This window comes from Rhinichthys klamathensis, unplaced genomic scaffold, assembly GCF_029890125.1.
Source record: "Rhinichthys klamathensis goyatoka isolate OS25496 unplaced genomic scaffold, OSU_Roscu_1.1 h1tg000232l_1, whole genome shotgun sequence".
NCBI lineage: Eukaryota > Metazoa > Chordata > Actinopteri > Cypriniformes > Leuciscidae > Rhinichthys > Rhinichthys klamathensis.
In genome coordinates, this window is record NW_026606756.1 from 3,575,202 (window position 1) to 3,599,641 (window position 24,440).

The following is a 24,440-nucleotide window of genomic DNA, read 5'->3' on the forward strand; positions in this document are numbered from 1 at the left end:
CCCCTCTTACTCCAGGGCGTGGGAGCCACTCTATCTCATTTCTGCCTCGACACTGAGGTGCCTGTAGGCAATATCATGATTCTCCGGGTATTCATCATATAAGAATCTATTTGAGTCTGCTTCCTGCTCGTCCTGCTCCCTGGAAGAGTGGTGGTGCTGCCCCCTCTTACGTGATGACGTGGCAGCCACTCTACTTTATTTCTGCCTTGACACTGAGGTGCCTGTAGGCAGTATCATGATTTTTCAGGTAATCCATCCTCCATCGCATGTGTCGGATGGTCAAGGTCGTAGCCTGGGAGGCCCCTATGTTAGGGCTGGTAGGAGTTAAATCTATCTAGATATGTATCAAGGGCTAGGAGCTATCCCCCTTTTTCAATTAGACAGTTGGTTATCTACGGAAACCTCTCATAACTGATATACGAGGTGCGCTCTTGCCTTCACCTCTCATCTAATATTTCTTTACTGTCTGGGGTTCCCATCCATGGGGTCCGTTGAGCCACCGGCTCCAGACCTCCCCTTCTTACACCAAATCTCATGACAATCTAGGTTGGATCTGCCTTCTCATTCCTATCGTCCGTGAGTGTGCCAGATGCTTCACACCAGGGCGTATTCTCTCAGTGTGGCGCAGTGGACATTTCGTTCCCCAATGTGTCGATTTCCGACGCAGCGAGAGTTCCCTCGAAAGGGAACGTCTCAGGTTACGACTGTAACCCTCGTTCCCTGAGAAGGGAACGAAACGCTGCGTCCCTCGGCCACACTGCTCGCGCCCTGAAAACGACTTGCTTCGACCAATCAGAAGCTGACGCTGCTTTGTTCCGGTGTCCCTTTATAGCTTCCGCTCTCCGTCACATGCGACGTCACGAGTAACGTGATTAGGCTACGCCAATCGAGATTGAATAGTTGACTTCAGACGCTTCATGCCGAAGGCGTTCCCCAATGTTTCGATTTCCGACGCAGCGTTTCGTTCCCTTCTCAGGGAACAAGGGTTACAGTCGTAACCCGAGACGTTTTCTGTCCCTCCATTGAAAATGTGTACGGTATACTGTCCTTGTCCAGAAAGGAAATAAAGACATCATCAAAGTAGTCCATGTGACATCAGTGGGTTAGTTAGAATGTTTTGAAGCATCGAAAATACATTTTGGTCCAAAAATAACAAAAACTATGACTTTATTAAACATTGTATTCTCTTCCGGTTCTGCATTCACGAGTCCGCAGTGACGCTGGTGACGTAAGACGCTGCTGACGTGTTCTCTGGTTACTGGTTACCAGAGAACACGTCAGCAGCGTCTTACGTCAGCAGCGTCACTGCGGACAGAACCGGAAGAAAATACAATGTTTAATAAAGTCATTGTTTTTGTTATTTTTGGACCAAAATGTATGTCAATTAATGACATAATTTTCATTTTGGGTGAACTAACCCTTTAATATCTTGTGGATCATTCGTGATCCCACCTGATTGTGTGGTTATGCCATTAATGGCTCTTTCAGATTCTATTTTTTTAATTCTCCATGCTAACAATTTACCGGCCTTTTCCCCTTGATCATAAAAAGCTTGGTTTAACCACAGTAGACTTTTTGCTGCCTTATCACTTGTAAGCTTGTTGTATTGCGCTCTTAGAATTAGTAATTGTTTTTGTTTGCCATAATCCTCATGCTTATTTATGTCTATTTCTAATGATTGTATTTGTTTCTCTAATTTAACCACTTCTGATTTTTTGTTCCTTGCTTCTAGTGCTTGTGAAACTAATAATTTCCCCTCTAATGTATGCTTTAAACGCTTCCCATCTAATTGACTAGTTTGATCAGTATTAATTTAAAAATAAATGTCAATCTTCTTTTCAACATATTTAACAAACTCTGGATTTTGGAGCCACCATACCTGCAGACGCCAGTTAGTGGGAGATATTTTAAGCTTGTCAAAAAATATAGATAAGGAAATGGGCGAATGGTCACTTATAACTATACAGTCATACCAACAGTTTTTTTTTTTGATACCAATTCTTGAGATACTAAAAAATAATCTATACGCGATCTAGATGTATGTATCCCTGAATAACAGCAGTATTCCAATTTACCTGGGTTAACTTTCCTCCATATCTCTGTCAAATTCAAGTCAATTATACACTCACCTAAAGGATTGTTAGGAACACCATACTAATACTGTGTATGACCCCCTTTCGCCTTCAGAACTGCCTTAATTCTACGTGGCATTGATTCAACAAGGTGCTGAAACCATTCTTTAGAAATGTTGGCCCATATTGATAGGATAGCATCTTGCAGTTGATGTAGATTTGTGGGATGCACATCCAGGGCACAAAGCTCCCATTCCACCACATCCCAAAGATGCTCTATTGGGTTGAGATCTGGTGACTGTGGGGGCCATTTTAGTACAGTGAACTCATTGTCATGTTCAAGAAACCAATTTGAAATGATTCAAGCTTTGTGACATGGTGCATTATCCTGCTGGAAGTAGCCATCAGAGGATGGGTACATGGTGGCCATAATGGGATGGACATGGTCAGAAACAATGCTCAGGTAGACCGTGGCATTTAAACAATGCCCAATTGGCACTAAGGGGCCTAAAGTGTGCCAAAAAAACATCCCCCACACCATTACACCACCACCACCAGCCTGCACAGTGGTAACAAGGCATGATGGATCCATGTTCTCATTCTGTTTACGCCAAATTCTGACTCTACCATCTGAATGTCTCAACAGAAATCGAGACTCATCAGACCAGGCAACATTTTTCCAGTCTTCAACTGTCCAATTTTGGTGAGCTCTTGCAAATTGTAGCCTCTTTTTCCTATTTGTAGTGGAGATGAGTGGTACCCGGTGGGGTCTTCTGCTGTTGTAGCCCATCCGCCTCAAGGTTGTGCGTGTTGTGGTTTCACAAATGCTTTGCTGCATACCTCGGTTGTAACGAGTGGTTATTTCAGTCAAAGTTGCTCTTCTATCAGCTTGAATCAGTCGGCCCATTCTCCTCTGACCTCTAGCATCAACAAGGCATTTTCGCCCACAGGACTGCCGCATACTGCCCTTTTCACACCATTCTTTGTAAACCCTAGAAATGGTTGTGCGTGAAAATCCCAGTAACTGAGCAGATTGTGAAATACTCAGACCGGCCTGTCTGCCACCAACAACAATGCCACGCTCAAAATTGCTTAAATCACCTTTCTTTCCCATTCTGACATTCAGTTTGGAGTTCAGGAGATTGTCTTGACCAGGACTACACCCCTAAATGCATTGAAGCAACTGCCATGTGATTGGTTGATTAGATAATTGCATTAATGAGAAATTCAACAGGTGTTCCTAATAATCCTTTAGGTGAGTGTATATTGTATTATGGTTTTCCTAGATTGAGTTTTTTGGGGATCGGATTTTGGCGATCGATCTACCAGAGTGTCCAAAGTACAATTAAAGTCCCCACCTATTAGGCCGTGTAAAGATGATAAAGTTAAAAATAAATTTTCAAAAAATTGGGGTTTGTCTTCATAAGGTCCGTAGATGCTACCCAGATTTAATGCAATAGAAAGTATATTACCCTGAGCAATAACAAACCTTCCTTGAGGATCTTGAATAATATTAGTAAGTTGAAAAGGAATTGTCTTATGGATAAGAGTTAGAACGCCTCGAGCATAATTATTATACGTTGCGTGCAGGGACGTGCACAGGGGGGTTGCTCAGGTTGCCCGGGCAACTGCCCATATGCCCTTCTCGACTCAGGTTGCCCTTCCGAAAAAAAAAAAAAAAAAAAAAATTCGTACAATGGATGCAGAATTTCACGTAGGCCTAGATAAAAAATAAATAAATACATTTTCGCAAAGCCTCATTCACTTCCATTCGGGCACCGAAAGTGAAAGTCAGTAAGGGAAGGGCAAACTGTTTATGTGGCTGCAGCGCTGCACGCAACCATAGACTGCACGCGACCGGTGCGTAAGGCCCCGCAAATTACTTAAGGCCCCGCCTCCATCTCGTGTCATAGCGCGTCAATTAATGTGTACAACATCCATGACAAAATGAAGCGAAACTATCCTTCTGGTCACGAAAAGAGGAAGAAGAAAAAAACCATGAGAGTGAATTGCGGGAACAACAATCAGGTAAACTTGTGTTCTCTCATCTCTAAGTTTGATGTCAGCAAAGTTTGATGTTTTTCAGTCTTGCTAACCTAGCTGGGCAGGCAGTGCATCTCTTGCATCACTTTGTGCCTGACAAAGGTGAGAGTAAAATACAATTATTTATTACGTTTGTTTTTGATAAACGACAAAGTGCAACGGTGTTTGTTTACTGCAGCTCAGAAAACATAACCGCGTCGCGTGTGTTATCATGCGTTCATATGCGCATGCACGAAATGAAACTCGTTTTTCAAGCAGAAATATGTGGAGACCAGACATACTGTACAATACATGCACGTGAATGATGGCACTCCCAATCAGTGTTAATTTCGTTGACGAAAATAACGACGAAAATTATTCGTCAACGACATTTTTTCACAGACGAAAACGAGACGATAACTAAATAAAACCTAGTTTTGAATGACAAAGACTATGACGAAAATCTATTGACATTTTCGTCAACGAATAAAAACTAGACGAAAATGTTAGATAGTGACGATTTGGGAAGCGATCCGTCAGAACTGATGTCCTGCGTGTGTGGTAGATGCGCACATTTGTAGGCTACTGTAACGTGATCTACCCCGCGGTCATAAAACGTTAAAAAATGTGAACGTCTGGGAGAATGAGTAGAGCAGACATATAGATCTCTGAATAAGAGTGACGATGCAAAAAAGAGCTCTATTCGGTGTGGTTTTCTTTGCGCACACACCTAACCCGAAGCGTGCAGTCATGCACAATACACCTACAGCGCGCGAGTAGGCTACTGAATTGAGCTCTCTTTCGTGTCTGAATGGAGAAATACACAACAGTATGTCTAAATGTCCTTTTTGGAGAGTATTCATGTAAACTATGCTGGTTATGTCTTAAACTGTGAGTGTGTCGGATGTGCATCAGTGCAATTGTATCCGCATGTCATTGGACATGATCCGACGTCTTAAAGTGACAGTGGCAATAAACCTAATGCGGTCCGTGTCCTTAATAATGATCAAGCAACAAAAGAAAAAGAGAAAAGCATTCACTGTTTGTTAATAGCTTTAATAAGGATTAATTATATTTAATTCATACAAATAAATATGTCTGCTTGAAAGAATAAAGAATGATGTAAGTAGTTATAAGGAATGAATATATCATTCATTGTAAAGAAGACTGTGTTGTACTTTAGGAAAAGTGGTTTTATTTCATTTTAAGATATTTTTTAAGTAACAGCAGTTAAATCTGTATCTGTATTGCATGTTCAAACTTAAAAATCATTCATATTAATAGGTTAATAGATGTTTTCTCCGGGAGTATATGGGTTTGGAAATTTTAGAGAAATTCTAAATTAACGCATTACAATTGAACTAAACCCATTATATTTTAGTCGACTAAATCTACTGTAGATTTAGTCGACTAAAATGTTATTGTATTTCGTCGACTAAAACTAGACTAAAACTAAAACAATTCAGATGACTAAAATATGACTAAAACTAAATGGCATTTTAGTCAAAAGACTAAGACTAAAACTAAATCAAAATTTGCTGACAAAATTAACACTGCTCCCAATCAAAGTACACATTATAAAACAAGACACTGATTATCTAGTCTCAGTGTAGTTAAAAACTCTAAACAACTGCACTAATTATGCAAGATAGAAAGCAATGTATTGACAATTTGACATTGATTGACTATTGATTTATAGGCTATATTGAATTTAAAATGTTGATTAGCTGGACATACTGGTGTACGGGAAGCCAAAAGGTTAAAAAAGGATTGTATTTTTTCCCGAAATCTAAGCGTTTTTTTTTTTTTATATTACAAGCGAGTTTTTCCATTCAATCCAGATTATTTCTTTTCAAATAAAAAATAAAAATAAAAAAATAAATAATAATAATTCAAAAAACAATAAACAATAATATGAGGAACTCTTTTTCTCATGTGTCTCATCGCTGATCTCCCTCAAAATTCCTATGCATGTCCCTGGTTGCGTGTACAACTTGACCAGGCCATCTTCGTTGTACATGTTTAATTTCAGAAATTGTAAGATGAGCTTCCTGAAGAAAAAATATTTTAGAATGCAAGTTTTTAAGCCTGTTCATAACCTGTTTCAATTTAGCTAACCTATTAAGTCCCCGGACATTCCAATTTGTAAATCTCAAATCAGACAATTTAGAATTTTCCATAATGCTTTAAGAACAAAATTAATGTCCATATTGAATGTGACATAAAAATTAAAACAAGTAAAAAAAAATTTAAAAAAAAAAACGAACCAATCAGAACAAGTCCCCTTAATCCTTGAGATCCCATTCCCTTCCCTTACTTAAAGGGATAGATCACTTTGAAATGAATTTTTGGTATGTTTTAGCTTACCTCAAGGGCATCCAAGATGTAGGTGTCTTTGTTTCCGCAGTAGTTTCAATTTTGATATTTTTAGGTCAAACCGTTCTTGTCTGTCAGTCATATAATGCAGGTCTATGGTAACTTCCTCAAAGAGCATGCACAGAGAAGTCCAAATTAAACATGATTTAATGACTCGTAAATGTAAGTACACATTGATGGCCTAAGACACGAAACGAGCGGTTTGTGTTAGAAAACGAACAGTATTTATATCATTTTTACCTCTTGTAAACACAGCCACGTCCAAGTGATCTGCGGGCGCTTCGGTCTTTTCAGGCAAGCGCCGGAAAGCGCCGGAAGTGATCTCTCGTGCGTGTACGTCACTCATTGTTTACACAGAACAGAGATTGTAGGTAAGACAGCTAAATAAAATGGTACTAATTTGCGCTTATCCGGGATGTTTAAACCGCCGTAAAAGAAAACAATTAAAAAAAATTAAATAAAACAATTGTATGAGTGAAGTACACGCGCGAGAGATCACTTCCGGCGCTTGGCGGAAAAGGCCGAAGTGCCCGCAAAAATTTATAAAAGTGGCATGGGAAAAACAGGTTGTACCTAGAGCATGGCGCAGAGCAGGTTGAGTCTTTATACCTAAAGAAAAAGATGCTACAAGCATCAGTCAGTTTCGTCCTATTTCACCATTAAACGTTGAAGGTAAGATTTTATTCAGCATTATTGCTCAGAGATTGTCCACCTACCTATTAAAGAATGGCTTCATTGACACTTCAGTTCAAAAAGCGGGCTTCCCAGGGTTCTCATGATGCTTAGAACACATCAATGTTATCTGGCAACAAATTCAATCAGCTAAAAAGGAGAGGAAGGAGCTCCATGTGACATTCCTGGATTTGGCTAATGCATGTGGTTCAGTGCCACATGAGCTTCTTTGGGCAGCATTTGATTTTTTCAGAGTACAAATGTCAATAACAAATTTAGTGAAAGCCTATTTTGGAGATTTGCTATTTAGTTTCTCAACTCCAGAATTCAGCACTACATGGCAATGCTTAGAGGTTGGAATAATGGCAGGATGGACCATTTCTCCACTGGCTTTTACCATGGCAATGGAAGTAATCATTAGGGCATCAAGATGGGTAGTAGGAGGAGAGCGCTTGGCTTCTGGGATGCGACTACCACCAATCAGAGCATACATGGATGACATGACAACCATGACTACAACAGTAGCCTGCACTAATCGGTTATTGGGTAAGTTAACCGATAATATTGAATGGGCACGGATGCAATTTAAGCCCTCTAAATCAAGGAGCCAGTAGCGGAGTGGCAATCGGGAGAGTCGGGAGTTTTCCCGGTGGGCCGGTATTGTTTCGAGGCCGCGAGGGCCGGTCTGATAAAATATATTCATTGCAAATTCGCCATGCGCACTTGGGGCCCAAGCGAGGGGAAGAAAACATTTTTTTTTTACATTTTCTATAACGGAGCGTATATTTGCACTAAGTGCCTGTCTTTAAAGCAAAAAGACACTCGTTACGAAACAGCTACAGTGGCGTAGGTCGTAGGGCGTGAAGTGCTTGAAAGCAGCTTTTGATGCGCTCGACCCGAGTTCGAATCCGCCTTTTGCCGAACTCTCTCTTCTCCCTTTTCCCAACACATATGTAAAGATGTAAAATGTATAACCTAACATTAAGGTCTCTAGCGTTATATTTTGCCAACGAAATAAAATTGAAACCATGATATGGCTTTGTGTCTTTATAAAACAGCACAAGACTTTAAGAATAGGCATCCTGTCTGTGCTGGGTGATTACTTTGCTCACGCGATCAGCATGGTTATCTGGTGTTTTCTCCTAAAAGCTCAAGGGTTTATTTCTTGCAAATGAAGAAATTAGGAAAAAAATATTGTAATTGTCCTATATTATAGTGTAATGTAGGCTAAAATGTACTTTTGAAATATTCATTTTCATTTATATAGTACATTTATAGGCTAAATGGATTTTACGTCATAGGAATAATTATATAAATCATTATTACATTATAATAATAATTGTTTGGCATCCTAAAACTCCATTGATAATGTAATGCAGACTGAGACTCTCATAACTAAAAAGATGCCCTCTTTATTGTCCTGGTACAAGTCAATGCTTTTTCTTTGTTCAACGAGCAGTTCATGGGTTGAAGCTCTTAATTTTGATCTCTCAAAGAGCACCAGATTGATGCATTTAACCTTAAAATGTAAAAAAAATTCTTGCGGGGGAGCATGCCCCCGAACCCCCCTAGAGGCACAGAGGTCCACCCAACATAGTTTTAAAAATTCCTATGGGAAAGAACGACCATTTATGAACTTTACTCCAGCATAGTACAACAAAGTTACTTTTAAATCAGTAAAACTGTCAATGCCGTATTAAAATGTCCCTGGACAAAATATACATTTGGCCTGCCTAAGAGGGGACCTACAAGACATTGTGCCCAGGGGGCTCTTAATCCGGCCCTGCCGGCGACGAGGGCCGGTGGTCTACGAAATTTCCCGGTAGATTTTTTGGTCCCACTCCGCCCCTGCAAGGAGCATCTCGATAGTTAAAGGAAAGGTAGTAGATAAAAAATTATTCATTAATGGTGAGGCAATACCAACAGTTTTTGAGAAGCCAGTGAAGAGTCTTGGGAGATGGTACGATGGGGATCTAAAGGACACAGTTCGAGTGGGAGAAGTTAGACGACAAGCAGTGGAAGGGTTGAAGAGCATAAACAGCTGTGCTCTACCAGGCAAACTAAAACTCTGGTGCTTTCAGTTTGGTCTACTGCCGAGGTTGGTGTGGCCACTGACTGTGTACGAGGTTTCTTTGACAACAGTGGATAAGCTGGAAGCATTAATAAGTTCATACATCAGGAAATGGTTGGGAATTCCACACTGCCTCAGCAGAGTGGGACTTTATAGTAAAGGAATATTGCAGCTGCCAGTCTCTGCTTTAACCGAGGAGTTTAAGTGCGCCAAGGTCAGACTGGAAATGACCTTAGTAGAGTCACGCGACAAATGTATAAGGGAGGCAGCACCTGTGTTAAAAACTGGTAGAAAGTGGTCAGCAAAGAAATCTGTGGTAGAGGCAAAGGCTGCCCTTCAAATTGGTGATATCGTGGGACAGGTACAGCATGGAAGAGGGGGTTTTGGGCTCAGTTTAGCTCCTCCTAAATGGCACAAGGCAGGCCCAGCTCAAAGGAGCTGGTAGTCAACGAGGTGCAAAAGCAGGAGGAGAGGATGAGGTGTATAAAGGCCGTTTCCCAGGCCAAGCAGGGAGAGTGGATGAGATAGGAGAGTGTGGAACAACGCAAGATGGGCTGGCAAGACCTTTGGTCAATGGAAGAGAGTAGGATCAGTTTCCTTATCAGGTCAACATATGATGTTCTCCCATCACCACAGAACCTAAACCTCTGGGTAGGAGAGGATCCCTCTTGTCCTTTGTGTTCATCACTTGCCACATTAACCCTCTGGGGTCTGAGGTGTTTTCGGGGTCCTTGAGATGTTTTGGCATGCTCTGACATTTGTGCTTTTTTCAGTTGCTTATAAACAAATGAATGGCACAGGTGAAATTACACTCTATATAGCACACACAGGGCTACCATAATATGTTATCAACATGTATGTACATGATAAAAAATAAAGTTTCTAATATAAGGCCACAAATAACACACTAAATATCTGTCCACAAGACTTTTGACTAGTGGATGTTGTCGCCTAGAGTTTTTGCTTCAAATTGATCTGAAAATCATTCTGCCTAATCATTCACATAAAACAATAGATTGTTTTAAATTGTGAAAAACATTCTTTTGTTTGCAAAGGCAATATGCGGATGGGCGGAACGGCCCAACCCCCTCATGAATAATTAGGCAGTTCTCACCTGAGCAGTCTGCATACTAATGAGCCTTTCATTCAGGGGTGTCACACAAGAAAGAATGCAAGGACAATATATGAAGAGTTCAGATGCAAAAGCCTCTAAACGCCACCTCCGTCAAAAATGAGATAATGACATTGAGTGAAAGCTATCTGAACACAGTACACGTTCAACAAATATATTTGCTTCAAATCCTCGAAATCTCAGCCTCAGCCCATTCAGAAATATCAGTTTGTCGGCAAAAGCCTCTAGACGCCACTTCCCTTTGGCAGCAAAAGCCACTACATCCCGAGAACCAATCAGAAGGCGCGAGCCGCGCGAATCAGTACAGGCTGTTTCAATAGAGCGGTGCGCTGAGGAGACGGATTTTTTGAGACGGCTGAGGAGATTGTTTTGTTTTTGGATTCAGATTTTTTACATTTTTAAGATGGAGTACGATGAAATGGAGGAGCCTGTCCTACTGACATCAAAAGGCAGAAGAGAACGTCGTTTATCTACCTCAAAACTCTTCCCGTTAATTTACAAGGCAAAAGAAAATCGGTAACTTTACAGTGAAAATAGCTTGGTCGCAAGTGTAGCATGCACTCATAACAGTTCTTGGTGCAGTGCTGTAACTTTGAAGGAATTTATTATACTTGAGATATACATTATAATATTACTTTACATTATTTAAGTCTTATAAGCTTCTTATACAAAATGCACAGATATTGATGTTTAAGAATGTTGCTCTGTTCTACTTGATTATACAAACTAAAACTATTAAACTATTTTAATCGCCAATTCTTTTTGCCAATGTGGTTGTACTGTGTGAATCGGGGGGGCTTTTGTCTTTATTCAGACAGGGCAGAAAGGTGACTGCAGAGAAATGGGGTGGGATTTGCAAATAATCGCAGATCTCATTCAGGCCCCCTGTAAAGAGGTGTGTCTACTGTTTAGTTTTGAAATGAATGTGCTCTAATCTTTTTCAGTGTTTCTAGTTACATTTGTATTGATTTTTCAGCTATTTACTATGTCTTGTCCCAAAGAGGTGGATTTAGAGGTTTTTGCGAAAAAAGCACAAGTGGATTTAGCTGTTTTTGACGCAAAAGAAAATCTAATTTGTTAAAAATCACTGAATTGACTCAAGTGACATTTTTGAAAAAAAGTTATTTTATTCAATGACTAATAACCTTATCAGTACCTTTAAAATGAAACTACTGGACGTGAACATAGGAGCCTGATAAAAAATGCTCATTTAAAGAAAATAAGTCTGACGGATTTAGAGGGTTTTGCATCTGAACTCTTCATATATACACTGCCGTTCAAAAGTTTGGGGTCAGTGAGAATTTTATTTTTATTTTTTGGAGGAAAGAAATCAATACTTTTATTTATCAAGGAATAATTAATTTGATCGAAAGTGACAGTAAAGACATTTATAATGTTACAAAAGTCTTTTGAACTTCCTATTCATCAAAGAATCCTAAAAAAAAACTAAAAAAAACTGTACAACTGACAGACCAACAACTGTTTCAACATTGATAATAATAATAAATGTTTCTTGAGCATCAAATCCTCATATTATACTGATTTGTGAAGGATCATTTGACACTGAAGACACTGACACTGGTGATGCTGAAAATTCAGCTTTGATCACAGGAATAAATGACACTTTACTATATATTCACACAGAAAACAGCTGATTTACACTGGAGATAATATTTAATACTATAACTGATTTTTGTTGTATTTTTAATCAAATAAGCGCAGCCATGGTTAGCAGAAGAGAATTCTTTTAAAAGTATTTAAAATCGTACCGACCCCAAACTTTTGAACGGTAGTGTATATAAATAAATAAATGTTTATACACACACACATATATACAAACAATCAAAATATAAATGAAAGCCAAAAGCACATTTTTAGTCACACCTTTTAGCCATCCACATACCATTTTTAGCCATCCACCGCGGTAAAAATTAACCAGTCACATTTCAAAGTCGTTAGTCGCTTAGTAGGCGACTCCGTAATTTTTTGGTCATACAGATAAGAGTAGAGTAGCTTACATCGTTCAAAACTGTAAACTTGTATTCATATTAGGCTAACGACAAAAACAGTAGGCTATATCTGTCGTCTCTGTCTCCGGGAACTGCGAGTCACAAAAATGAACCGAAAGCCACTTCAGCTCAGTCACGATAAGAAATCGGCTATGTCTAAAGCCTTTAAATGTCTAAATATTTAGGCTAATAAATGTTATCTGATTATAGGCTAATCCATATGAAAACGAGAGGTACAGAGGATCTACTCAAACATGTAATGTAGCCTAAGCGCTTCCCAATGAGAAAATGACAAGACAAGGGTGAAAATCTCGCTCTAATTGAATGTAGGCTAAATCGCCCTGAATTAAAATGTAAAAACAGATCAAATAATGTATTTGTCAAAATGTTGCGATATTGTTTCATTTAAGTTCATAATTATTCTATAAATGTTATTTAATTTAGCAGCATTACCACGAAGCACCGTGTTTCGATATTTATTTGAATACAAAATAAAAAAAAAACTTAATTCACAAATTGCATGCCTGGTTGTAAGGATCCAAATGGTTGTAAGGATCCAAAAAGTCTACAGATCCCTGTAGACTTTAATATTGAGTTGAACATTTTGTTCATGACAACAAATTAACAAGCGTTTTTTCAGATTATATTTAGTTTTGCTTGGAAAAAGCTGCCCCAAACCAGTTTTATTTCATCAATTATTGAAATAATGAAATATTTAGTAATAAACTTTTATGACAGAAATATCACTAGGCTACATGTAATTCCATTTAATTCCTTCATTATCAACACTGTCTAGAATAGCGATTTAAGTGTGAATTGCGACTTCTCTTTGTGTTAAGTCAGCCTCAGACTCCGATAGCCTGTGGGGGGTTGGAGGGACAGTTGCTGGACAAATGTGTTAATGTTCCTCTTTCATATGGAGAGTGTCGGATAGCCAGCCTGATGAGCAGGCAAAATTATTGTAAGGATAAATCTGTGTCCAAATGTAGGCCCCATATCTTATTAAATTATAAATATTGTAGTTTATTTATTGTAGCCTATTTAAAGTTTTTTTCACACAAAATTTCAATTGAAGTTATTGTAAGGTGAATTCAACAAGGCATGCTGTGTCTTTGAAGCAACAATTAAAGGCTAAATAATTTTTTCGTGATTTGTGTGGCTGACACGCAGCGACATACAGTATTATCAGCTGTATGATGTGTTTTTACCCTGAAATGTTTAATTTCGAGAGAGACCCGGCGCGCGCAGCGAGGGAGACTAAATAAACTTGTTAAAAAGAGATCCAGCGCGAGAGAGGCAAAGAAAAACGCATGTTTTTAATTTAATTATGTTTCTTTGGACAATTTTCGTTTTGTACTGTTTTAATTGTTTAATTTAGCTGTAATTTCTTTGGCAATACAAATTTAAAATGTCGCAAGAATAAGATTAGCCTAGTGTTTCTTATTTTGCATCGCAAAAGAAATAAACTCTAAACCCGATGCAACCCTGTTTTAAATTTAAAAAAACTGTCCCGACACTTTATTTAAACCTTGAAATGTTCGAACTTGGTTTCAAACTTAAGTAATTTTTGTGTTCTTTTACATTACACAATAATTTAGCAGACTAAAGACGAGCTTCTTCATTTTCATTTTCTGATGCAATCGGCTGACAATCTTCCTTCAGTTTTTGTCGTTTGTGCAGCGGCTGCGGTTCTACAGGAATGTAGCAAATTTATGTTGTAATGATAATTAAACAAAACTCTTGACTTTAAATAAGTAAACAGTTATAAACAGTTACCTATTTAAGCATCAAGGTGGTAAAATATAAACGCTGTAGGCCAACATCGGTTAACAACATGTATGCTACATTGAGATTCGATCTCGGGTCGAATTAAGCTCCTCGAAGCTCGTGTTGTTGCGTTGATCACTGAGCTACCGTCTGTACGCTGTTAAAGTTGTAAAGCCTCATTGATGTAGCCTAAATGTTTTTATTGCAATGTTTTATGTTGAAATGTTTTCATTATTTATTCAATTACATTTCAGTAGCCTAATTTCAGTATTGTGATTATGAATTATTTTAACTACTTTCACTTGTTGAATTCATCTGCTACCAGCTTTCAATCGCTCTGAATCAGCCGCGGTGCGGCAGCAGATTACGCATTAGAGAGAATAAACCGGAATAAACAAACACTTTTCAGAGTCTATGATTGTAGCGCCTCTTAGCGGTAAAAGGCAGCAAATACACCACACATTTTACCGCCGCGGTGGAACGGCTGATGTGGGCATTGTCATGGCTTGCCTCGACATTTGCGTTTGAATAGCGCGTGTCCTCAGTGGGCGTGTCAGATTAACGCGTAATGAAGTGTAATGAGCTGGGAAAAAAAATACTGACAGCACTCTCTTTTCATACAGATTGCATAAACTGAGAATATTTGTTTTTTATATAAATTACTTCATTATGCTTCATTATCGACCAGATATTGTTTTGTGGTCTGGATCAGCACGCATTGTTCAACTGATAGAGTTAACAGTGCCATGGGAGGATGCTGTAGATGAGGCATATGAGAGGAAGAAACTGCGGTATCCTCATCTGGCCACTGAAGCAGAACAGCGAGGATGGAGAGTCCAGGTTTATCCAGTGGAAGTGGGTTGTCGAGGATTTGTGGCACACTCTACAACCCGGATTCAGTGGCCAAGAGTTGCGTCGCACAGTAAATAACTTATCTGAAGCAGCAGAGAGGAGCAGCAACTGGCTGTGGTTGAGACGGAAATATTCTGGCTGGCTGTGTACAGGCCGCCACGCTAAAGTTTCGTAGAATTCTTGAAAAACTCGAAGAGTCTGTTGGTTTATTTGTATAGTTTGCATAGTAATTACAGTTATTACGTTCCTGTGTATATTGCGTGAATGAGGGTTGGTGTTTGGGCAGATATTGTGTTTTGCTGTAGGTAGTATGCCATACGGAACCGTTGCCACTGAACCTACTTTAACGAAGACAGTGGGGCTCGACAGCCTTAGTCAAACGGGTTGGCGCATATAGTTTGGGTTGCGGAGAGATTATGAGATTGTGGTTAGGTCACATGTGAATTACGAGGAAGGAGCAACCTCAGCAGCAGGAGGGATGTAAAGGTCAGTAAGCTGGGCTGAGTTGAGTGGGGGACGGAGGGGGGTGACTCTGGGACGCCAGAGTCACTGTCGAGCCCTCTTGAGGTGTCGTGGGCTAGTCGACGAAACACTGAGGATGGAAGGTGCCCACTTGAAGACCCTAGAGATGTCTCCTACTCGGCTCAATCCAGACGGTTGTCGTGCTGGTCCACTGGGGAGACCACACTAGTTGCAGCCGTTGTGTGTGCTGACGCGCCAAGTACACTGCAGCCGTTAACGCCGGACAGAAGGAGATTCACATCACCATATGGCAAGAAGCGTAAATGGATGGAGAAGCATAGGTTACTGTAAAGCTACGTCTTAGTTTGTGCTTATCTTGGCGAAAGCCGAGTACAAATCAGCATGAAGTTTTAACATCTACTCTCGTGTAATGGAAATCATTTACAGCATCAGTCAGCTGTAGTTTCACTCTTTCTATGTCATCTTTGGCGGTCCCTATCCGGTCTTCAGCCTCCGTTAGTCGCTTATCATTAGCAATGATATCCGCTTTTAGATCAGCAAAACTTCTCTGCACAGCAGCAACAGAGCCATTCATCTCAGTTATACGTTTCTCCACATTGTCAAGCTTATTCCCAAAGTCATCTACAGCACTTATCTTTTTGTTAATCGAAGAAACAGTGGTACGTAGAGACTGCAGCTCACTTAGCACCGCGGCTAGGTCGGCCTGTTGTGCATCGGCTATGTTGTTAGCAGCATCAGCGGCTAACACATTTGTGGTAGTTGTTCTGTTTCTTTCTGAGCCGCGTGGTTTTGGTCCAACCCCACAGTCTTCCATGGTCGATTGTTTAGACATCGTGCTGACCCGGTTTAAAGCATAAATAAGTAGGATTTTCAAGATTTTTTGCAAAGTCGCGGAGAGCACTCAAACTAAGCTGCCATCTCGGTCCACGGTCCCACAACGCCCCCAACCATATGACTTTAAAGTAGACCTATGTCCCTTTTTACAAGATGTAATTTAAGTGTCAGTTGTCCCCAGAATGTATCTGTGAAGTTTCAGCTCAAAATACCACACAGATCAATTAAAATACCATGTTATAAACCATTTTTGAGTAGAAGCAAAAACACGCTGTTTTCATGCATGTATCTTTAAATTCAAATGAGCTGCTGCTCCCCAACCCCCTATCCAGAATAGTGCTGTGCCTTTACAGCTTGTGCCTCAGATACTCTAACTAACAAAAGATACTTAAACTAACAAAACATTTGTTTGGTTTTGATTATTGTAGCAACTATGAGAATGAACCAAACACAATGGAAGCTTTCATACATAATCACACGAAAGAGGCTTCACATTCCAGATTCAAGTCACCACACCCAGAGAGTCTGCAACCAAAAAGGACTTTTTGTTGTTTAACTAAAGGAAGAACGTTGTCAATGTCTTATAATTTGGCAAGACAGATCTGTTCAGAAATGGTGAAACAAGAGGCCCTAACAAGAGGTCACCTGACCCCTGCGACTAACAGATTACGCCTTTCTTAAGGACCAAGGTCCCATGATATGGACAAAACAGCCTTCAGCCTGAACTATTCTGACCTCAGACTGGAATGGCTTAAACCCCATAAACTCTACACACTAACACACTTTACATATCAAAATCCATAAACTCATCCCAGAACAATTCTCGATGGACTTATATTCAAACATCATGCAACTACACAATTCTATGTTGTTCCTACAATATATGTGTGTGTCTCATATGCTTAGATGCCATACAATTCATAATTGTTATAAATATTAGGTGTGTGAATGAAAGTGTGCCGTGCTTCCTGTCAGCAGGATTGTATGTTTTTAATTCAAAAGATGGCTCGATTGAAATCTGTGTAAAATGTTTTGTATTTTTATAATAGTAATAATGTCTAAACTGTGGCCTCTTGTAAACACAGAATCTCGCTCTTGTGTTCTCGTTCTCTTGCTCTTGTGCTCTCTCTGGTTCTCTGGGGCTCTTGCCCTCTGCTCTCTGGTGCTCTTGCTCCCTCCCTCGGAAAAGGTCTCGGCAGAACAAGTCGGGTGGAGCAGACGATGGTTATACTAACCATGTAGACGCATAGAGACAAATGACCCAAATCAAAATCAGGGTTTAAAACATCTTCATTCAAGCCATCTCAACTCGTCTCACTTTCCTTTCTTTTCCTTAGTTTTCTTTTCTTTTCCGTTAAAAATCTCAGTTCTAAGTTAAGTTTTGCTGCAAAGTTTCGTTTAAACGTTTCGACTGCAACGCGCTTCCAACTTCAAAGACTTTCATCCGTCCGCCAACACACCACGTGATTGGCTGCCCAAGATCTAGCAGGCACGAGGAGACCGCCAGCCAAGCAACGGACCCGGGAAACCCCTTTACACCGACAAAAGGGAATCCCCGAAGCAAACGAAGACAAGCAAGTAGCCTTCAGACTCTTAACTGAACTGGTGCATTAATATAAAATTAAATTCGCCTTATTCACCTGGCGGCCATTTTGAAAACGCGAACGCGTTGAGGGGTACACAAACCCGGAAGTTTGACTCCGACGCAGCAACACCAGCAATGGAAACTCCAGTGTGGACCACCAATCTTTCCTGTCTGCCCGAATTAACGATGCAAAATGTGGAGCAGTTAGCCAGTACTGACTGCAACATCCCCTGGGCTGTGTTAATTAAGGGATACAGTAACTGGATCGAAGGTTTTATCCACGACATTGAAGGTATGAATGGACGCCGATTTACCTCCGTTTCTACTAGCCTGTGGCAGCTAGGGGTAGTAAGCTTAGCTGTGATATGGAGTTGTTGACTCTGTACTATGTTAGATTTTATTTAACACTTAACATGTCTTTAATCGACAGTTAATAGGAGCCCATCACACATATTTGTGAGGGCTAACTTAAGTCTTTTCCCTCGGTGCGGAAAAATGTACCTTTCCCTGTCTGACTGAAAATAACATGTTGATTTTATCTCATTAACATGTTATCTGTTGTTGATGTAATATCACATAAGCCTCATTGATATCTACTCAAATATTATCTTGTTTCAAATTAGCAAAGCCAGACAGGGCTAGGTGCATGTTGCTATTGCTTGTTGTAAACAATGATAGTGTAATGACAGTATAACTATCAGGTATCACAGCTGTAAACAACCTACCACTACCAGCATGTAGCTGTAATATTTTCATAGCAGATCATTTAAATGCCAGATGTACCTAATTCACTGCACACTCAGTGTGTGTGTGTATATATATATATATATATATATATATACACACACACACATATACATATATTTATATTTTTATATATATATACATACACACACATATATATATATATATATATATGCCATATATTTGTTAATAGCAACTCTGAAGTGTCAAGTGTCTAAAGTTTGATTATCTTTTCAGGTGGAGCTGTCACTTGAGCAGCCATTTATAAGGGAGACGCAGTGCAACTGCAAAGCTGGCTTGGGACAGTGCAACCATCTCATCGGGCTGCTCTACACTCTCGCTCACTTTGCCAAGATGGGCTACACATCTGTCCCCCCAACAACGAGCAAGACATCACTGATAATCTGTTTATGTATATAGTTCTCTTTTGTTAATGTTTTTAAATGGTTTGTTCCTAATGTAATTTCTAATGTTCTGACCTGTTCCGGTTCCTTTTCCATACTTCTATGTACATGGTTACCTTTACAAACCAAGACTATTGTGCCTATCATTGTTTTTTGAACGGCCTGTTTTCTGATGTTCTGGTTCCTTTTCCATGCTTACAGTATACAGGCAGGCCATTTTACATTATTCCCCCGTATCAACTTCTATGTACAAAGTTACCTTTACAAACCAAACCAGTGTGCCTATAAATGTTTTTTTAATGTTTTCTGACATTCCGACCTGTTCTGGTATCGGTATATTAAATTATAAAGTTATAAAGGACATCATCCATGTGTAATACAATTGTACTTTATTCTTTAGATAGATACACAGATGGATACACATCCAGTAGCTTACACACACATACACGTAAAACAATCAAATCACTCACAGGTATGTAAAAGTAAAGAGCATGAGAAGTGATTATAAGGTCTGACAGGGACTGATCCTGTTACACACTGACCATGATAAGGTGCTATGGTAACAATACAAGTTCACATATTTGTATAGATTCATAAAGAAGAACAATAACGATGGTTAAGGATTTGTATAGATCTAATCTAACATAGTACACAGTCAACAACTCCATATCACAGCTAAGCTTACTACCCCTATCTGCTACAAGCTAGCAGAAACGGAGGTAAATCGGCGTCCATTCATACGTTCAATGTCGTGGATAAAACCTTCGATCCAGTTACTGTATCCCTTAATTAACACAGCCCGGGGGATGTTGCAGTCAGTACTGGCTCACTGCTCCACATTTTGCATCGTTAATTCGGGCAGACAGGAAAGATTGGTGGTCCACACTGGGGTTCCATTGCTGGTGTGCTGCGTCGGAGTCAAACTTCCGGGTTTGTGTACCCCTCAACGCGTTCGCGTTTTCAAAATGGCCGCCAGGTGAATAAGGCGAATAACCTGCCTAAGAAACGATAGAAGGGTTAAATCGATGATTGATGGTTCGTTCAGGTCACGTCTTTTAAGTGCATATAGAAACGTCTCGGTTACGGATGTAACCCTCGTTCCCTGAGTAGGGAACGGAGACGTTATGTCGGATGACGGAGAATGGGGGTTTCGCCAGAAAGCCTATCATCTTCGAGTATAAAAAAACGAGCCAATGGCAAGAAATGCCATGGGTCTGCGGAATTTGCATAATGTATCTCCGCCTCACCGCGTGAGTATTTAAGGAGAGACACCTGCAACAGCAGATCATGTCTTCGCTGAGGAGCCGAGACTGAACTCAGGCGTCTACCCAGCGGTACAGCGGAAGTGGCAGGGAGACGTAACGTCTCCGTTCCCTACTCAGGGAACGAGGGTTACATCCGTAACCGAGACGTTCCCTTTCGTAGTCACTCCGAGTTACGTCGGATGACGGAGAATGGGGGTCCCCGTGTAATCACGCCACCTTCACAGCTGTCTTCCAGTGCCCTGCGAAGTCTGACCTCCCTGTCGTGAAATAGGCACGGACGAAGGAGTCCTACTTAACACAGGAATACCAAGGTACACTGGGAAGCATATCTCAGGGGAGATATGCCGCAGCATGCCTACCCGTAGGGAGGACTTAAGAAAACACATATGGCCCGAGGGGGCTACATATGGAGGAACACTGGAGTGACCAGCCCGTGGGGTGGCATCTACTTTCAACTCCAGGAGTGGCAAGGTGGCTTGCCGAGGGAAAGACACACGCTCAAGAGAGGCTTACAGTGGAAATACACATGTTAGGGGTTACTCAGAGGAGGAACCATGCACACGGAGGCACCTAGCCGACGCACAGGCAATAGACACTGGCGCCAGCGTCAACAGTGCTGGAGGAACTCAGGGCTTCAGAGGGGAAGGCTCACCTGAGGAAATATCGCACGTATCCAGTCCGTGGAGTGGCAAGCGAGACACCTAACAGCTCCCATGTTAGCTTGAAAAAGACAGTACATGGGCGGAGACTGGCTCCACTCGGAGATTGTAGAATCTGGCGAATGTGTTAGGTGTCGCCCAGCCTGCAGCTCTGCAGATGTCTGTTAGCGAGGCGCCACGGGCTAAAGCCCAAGAGGACGCCACACTCCGGGTGGAGTGGGCGGTCACACCAAGGGGGCATGGTCGACCTTGCTGCTGGTATGTCCATTGCACATGGCGCCCCAGCCCGTGGCAGAGGCATCTGTGGAGACGACAACATGCCTGGAAACTCATTCTAGGGGAACTCCGGCCCGTAGAAAGCTGAGGTTCCGCCACGGGGTGAAGGTCTGACAGCAGGTCGGAGTTATTGGAACTCTGAGCGTACCGCGATGCAATTGCCCACCTCGGGACCCGATCGCGAAGCCACAGCTGAAGCGGTCTCATATGAAGCAATCCGAGTGACGTTGCCGCGGCTGCGGATGCCATATGCCCCAGGAGCCTCTGAAAAAGTTTCAGTGGGACCGCACTCTTGCCCTCGAACTGTCGAAGACAAGTCAGCAGTGAGTGTGCGCGCTAGCTCGTAAGCTGCGCGGACATGGCGACCGAGTCTATCTCCATACCGAGAAAAGAGATCCTCTGCACGGGGCAAAGTTTGCTCTTCTCCCAGTTGACCCGAAGGCCCAGACGGGCTAGGTGCCGGAGCACAAGGTCTCTGTGTTCGCAAACCTGATCTCGAGAGTGAGCTAATATTAGCCAGTCGTCGAGATAATTCAGGATGCGAACCCCGTGTTCGCGTAGGGGAACAAGGGCTGCCTCGACGACCTTCGTAAAGACGCGAGGAGACAGAGCCAACCCGAATGGGAGAACCGCGTACTGGTATGCCTGCCCCTCGAAAGCAAACCGAAGAAACGGTCTGTGTCGAGGTAAAATGGAGACATGAAAGTAGGCGTCCTTCAGGTCTATCGCTGCAAACCAATCCTGTGGCCGCACGCGTTCGAAAATGCGTTTGGCCGTGAGCATCTTGAACGGCAGCCTGTGAAGGGAGCGGCTCAGACGCGCAGATCCAGGATTGGCCGTAACCCACCGGTCTTCTTGGGGACAATGAAGTACGGGCTGTAAAACCCTGACCTCATTTCGGCTGGAGGGACAGTCTCGATTGCACCCTTCGCCAGCAGGGTGGCAACCTCCGCTCTCATGATAGGGGCATTGCCACCGACCATAGTAAACGGACTCCCCTGAAGCGGGGAGGAGACCGTGCGAATTGGATCGCATAGCCGAGCCTGATAGTTCGGGCGACCCAGCGGGACAGGTTGGGAAGCTCTAACCAAGCTCCCAAGAACTGAACCAGCGGAATCATCCGAACCACAGACGTCCCCCCGGAGGGGCAGCGAAGTGGAGTGACCGGCCCAGGCGTGGGTGGCATAGCGGCCCGGTGCGGGGGCACGGTCATACTCCGCATCCTGACAGAGGAGACCAGGGAAGGACCAGCGTTCCACGGCGGTCTGCTCTGCCAGGGGTCTGGCGACAGAGGGGGACGAGAGTGGTGTGGTCCGGAGACGGCACACACTGTCATCCGCGCCCTCAGAGACAGAGGGGGACGAGAGCGGCGAGGCCCGGGAGCGTCGCGCACTGTCGTCCGGCCCTCTGAGGGCTCAGAGATGGGATGCAGCTCTTTGGTTTAGAAAAGATTCTCCCCCAGCCCTCCACTGGGGGAAGGAGTGGCCCTGCAACCACTCCCTGAAGTACTGCAACCCACATCTGAGCTGCCCGTAACGGGAGCGCCGCAAGCCTGGCGTTAGCGGGGCTGCGGGGCTGGTACGGGCAGGGGCGCCTTCCTGCGACCACCTCCACGGCGCGGCCCGGTGCTGCTGGGGGCCGGGCGGGAGGGGGCGGAAGTCGCAGGAGGGCGCATTCGGCAGCAAGCGGACTGAAGCGTCTGAGCCGGCGGCTGGAGGCAGCAGAGCCACGGGGTCAGACAAATAGCCACAGTCCACTTCTGGGCGGCCGAGAACTGTTGGGCAGAGTCCTCGACCGCGCCGCCGAAGAGGCCAGCCTGGGATATGGGGGAGTTAAGGAAACGTATTCACTCAGCCTCGCGCATCAACCAGGTTAGCCAGAGATGTCTGACCACCTATGTGGACATCACCTGACTCAGGGAGCGTGCGGTCACCTACGTCGCTCGTAGAGCAAGGTCGGTGACGGCAGGCAGCTCAAGGATGAGCCCTGAATCAGCCCTACCCTCGTGCATGTCATTGAACACCCAGAAGGATGGCAATAACACGCAGTGAGGTGGCAGCCTGCCCCGCAGCTCTATAGGTCCCCGCCACCGGAGTAGACAAGAACCTACAGGCATTGGAGGGGTGCTTAGGGTCGCCACGCCAGGTGGAGGCGCTGTGGGGACACATAAGTGTTGCCACAGAACACTCCACAGGGGGAACCCCAGTGTACCCTAGGCCGCGGCCTCTACAAGGGCAGAGAAGGCGGAAGAGGCCACTGAGCAGTCGCGAAAAGTCAAAAGAGACTTCCACGATCTCATGATCTCTTCATGCACGTCCGGGTAGAAAGGATTTGGGTTCGCCACCCCCAAAAACCAATCATCAGCCTTAAGTGCTCGGGACATGGCAGAAGGTTCCACACAAGCCCGATACTCGCGGCAGCCCGGGAAGCATAGCTGTGCACTCTGGATCAAACTTGTTATGCTAGCACATCCGAGGACGGCAGCACAGACGAGCCATCATCTCTAGAGGACTCCAGCTCACCTTGTGATGCGGTGATATACATGATTTCATCAGCCGGGGGACCGAATGAGACCGCGGGCCCGCGGGCGGGCCGGCGAACTCACCCGGGACCACGCGGGTTGCAATGTGAAAGACGGGGTGTGGACCGAGGAATTTTCGTCGGCTTAGTTCCAAACCTGCCGTCTTAGGTCACCCTGGCCACCAGCCGAAGTATTATCTCACGTGGAGAAAAATAGATCAGGGTGTGGATGAGGGGACTCTCACTCTAAAGAGCTCATCGAGTCTCGACTGTTACATTGCGATGGTCACGTTCCCAGTGAGAGAACGTGACACACCCACGAGCGCTGTCTGAGCGCGCCCAAACACTCAAACAGCGCTCGCGCCCATCAGCTGAATCTATCAGAATACCACACTCAGAAATACACGGGCAGATCGTCTTTAGAAAGACGCGTCTTTAAAAAGACGTGCCGCGTGCAGCTCTTTAGTGAGAGGAAAAAACTCCGCGGATGTTGAAGCGACCAGGGAGAACACACAGACTGGCAGACCACTGCTCAGATCGCAGGCAATGTGAAACTCGCTGGATACCGCCGTCACACCAACACCGGAGAGCTCGCTCGTCTCGAAGAGATGAAGTCACTGAAGAAACTCAGGATTTGGCTTGTGGAGTGAAGAGATGCTCTTGGCTCCGAAGCGAAAACATGATCTGCTGTTGCAGG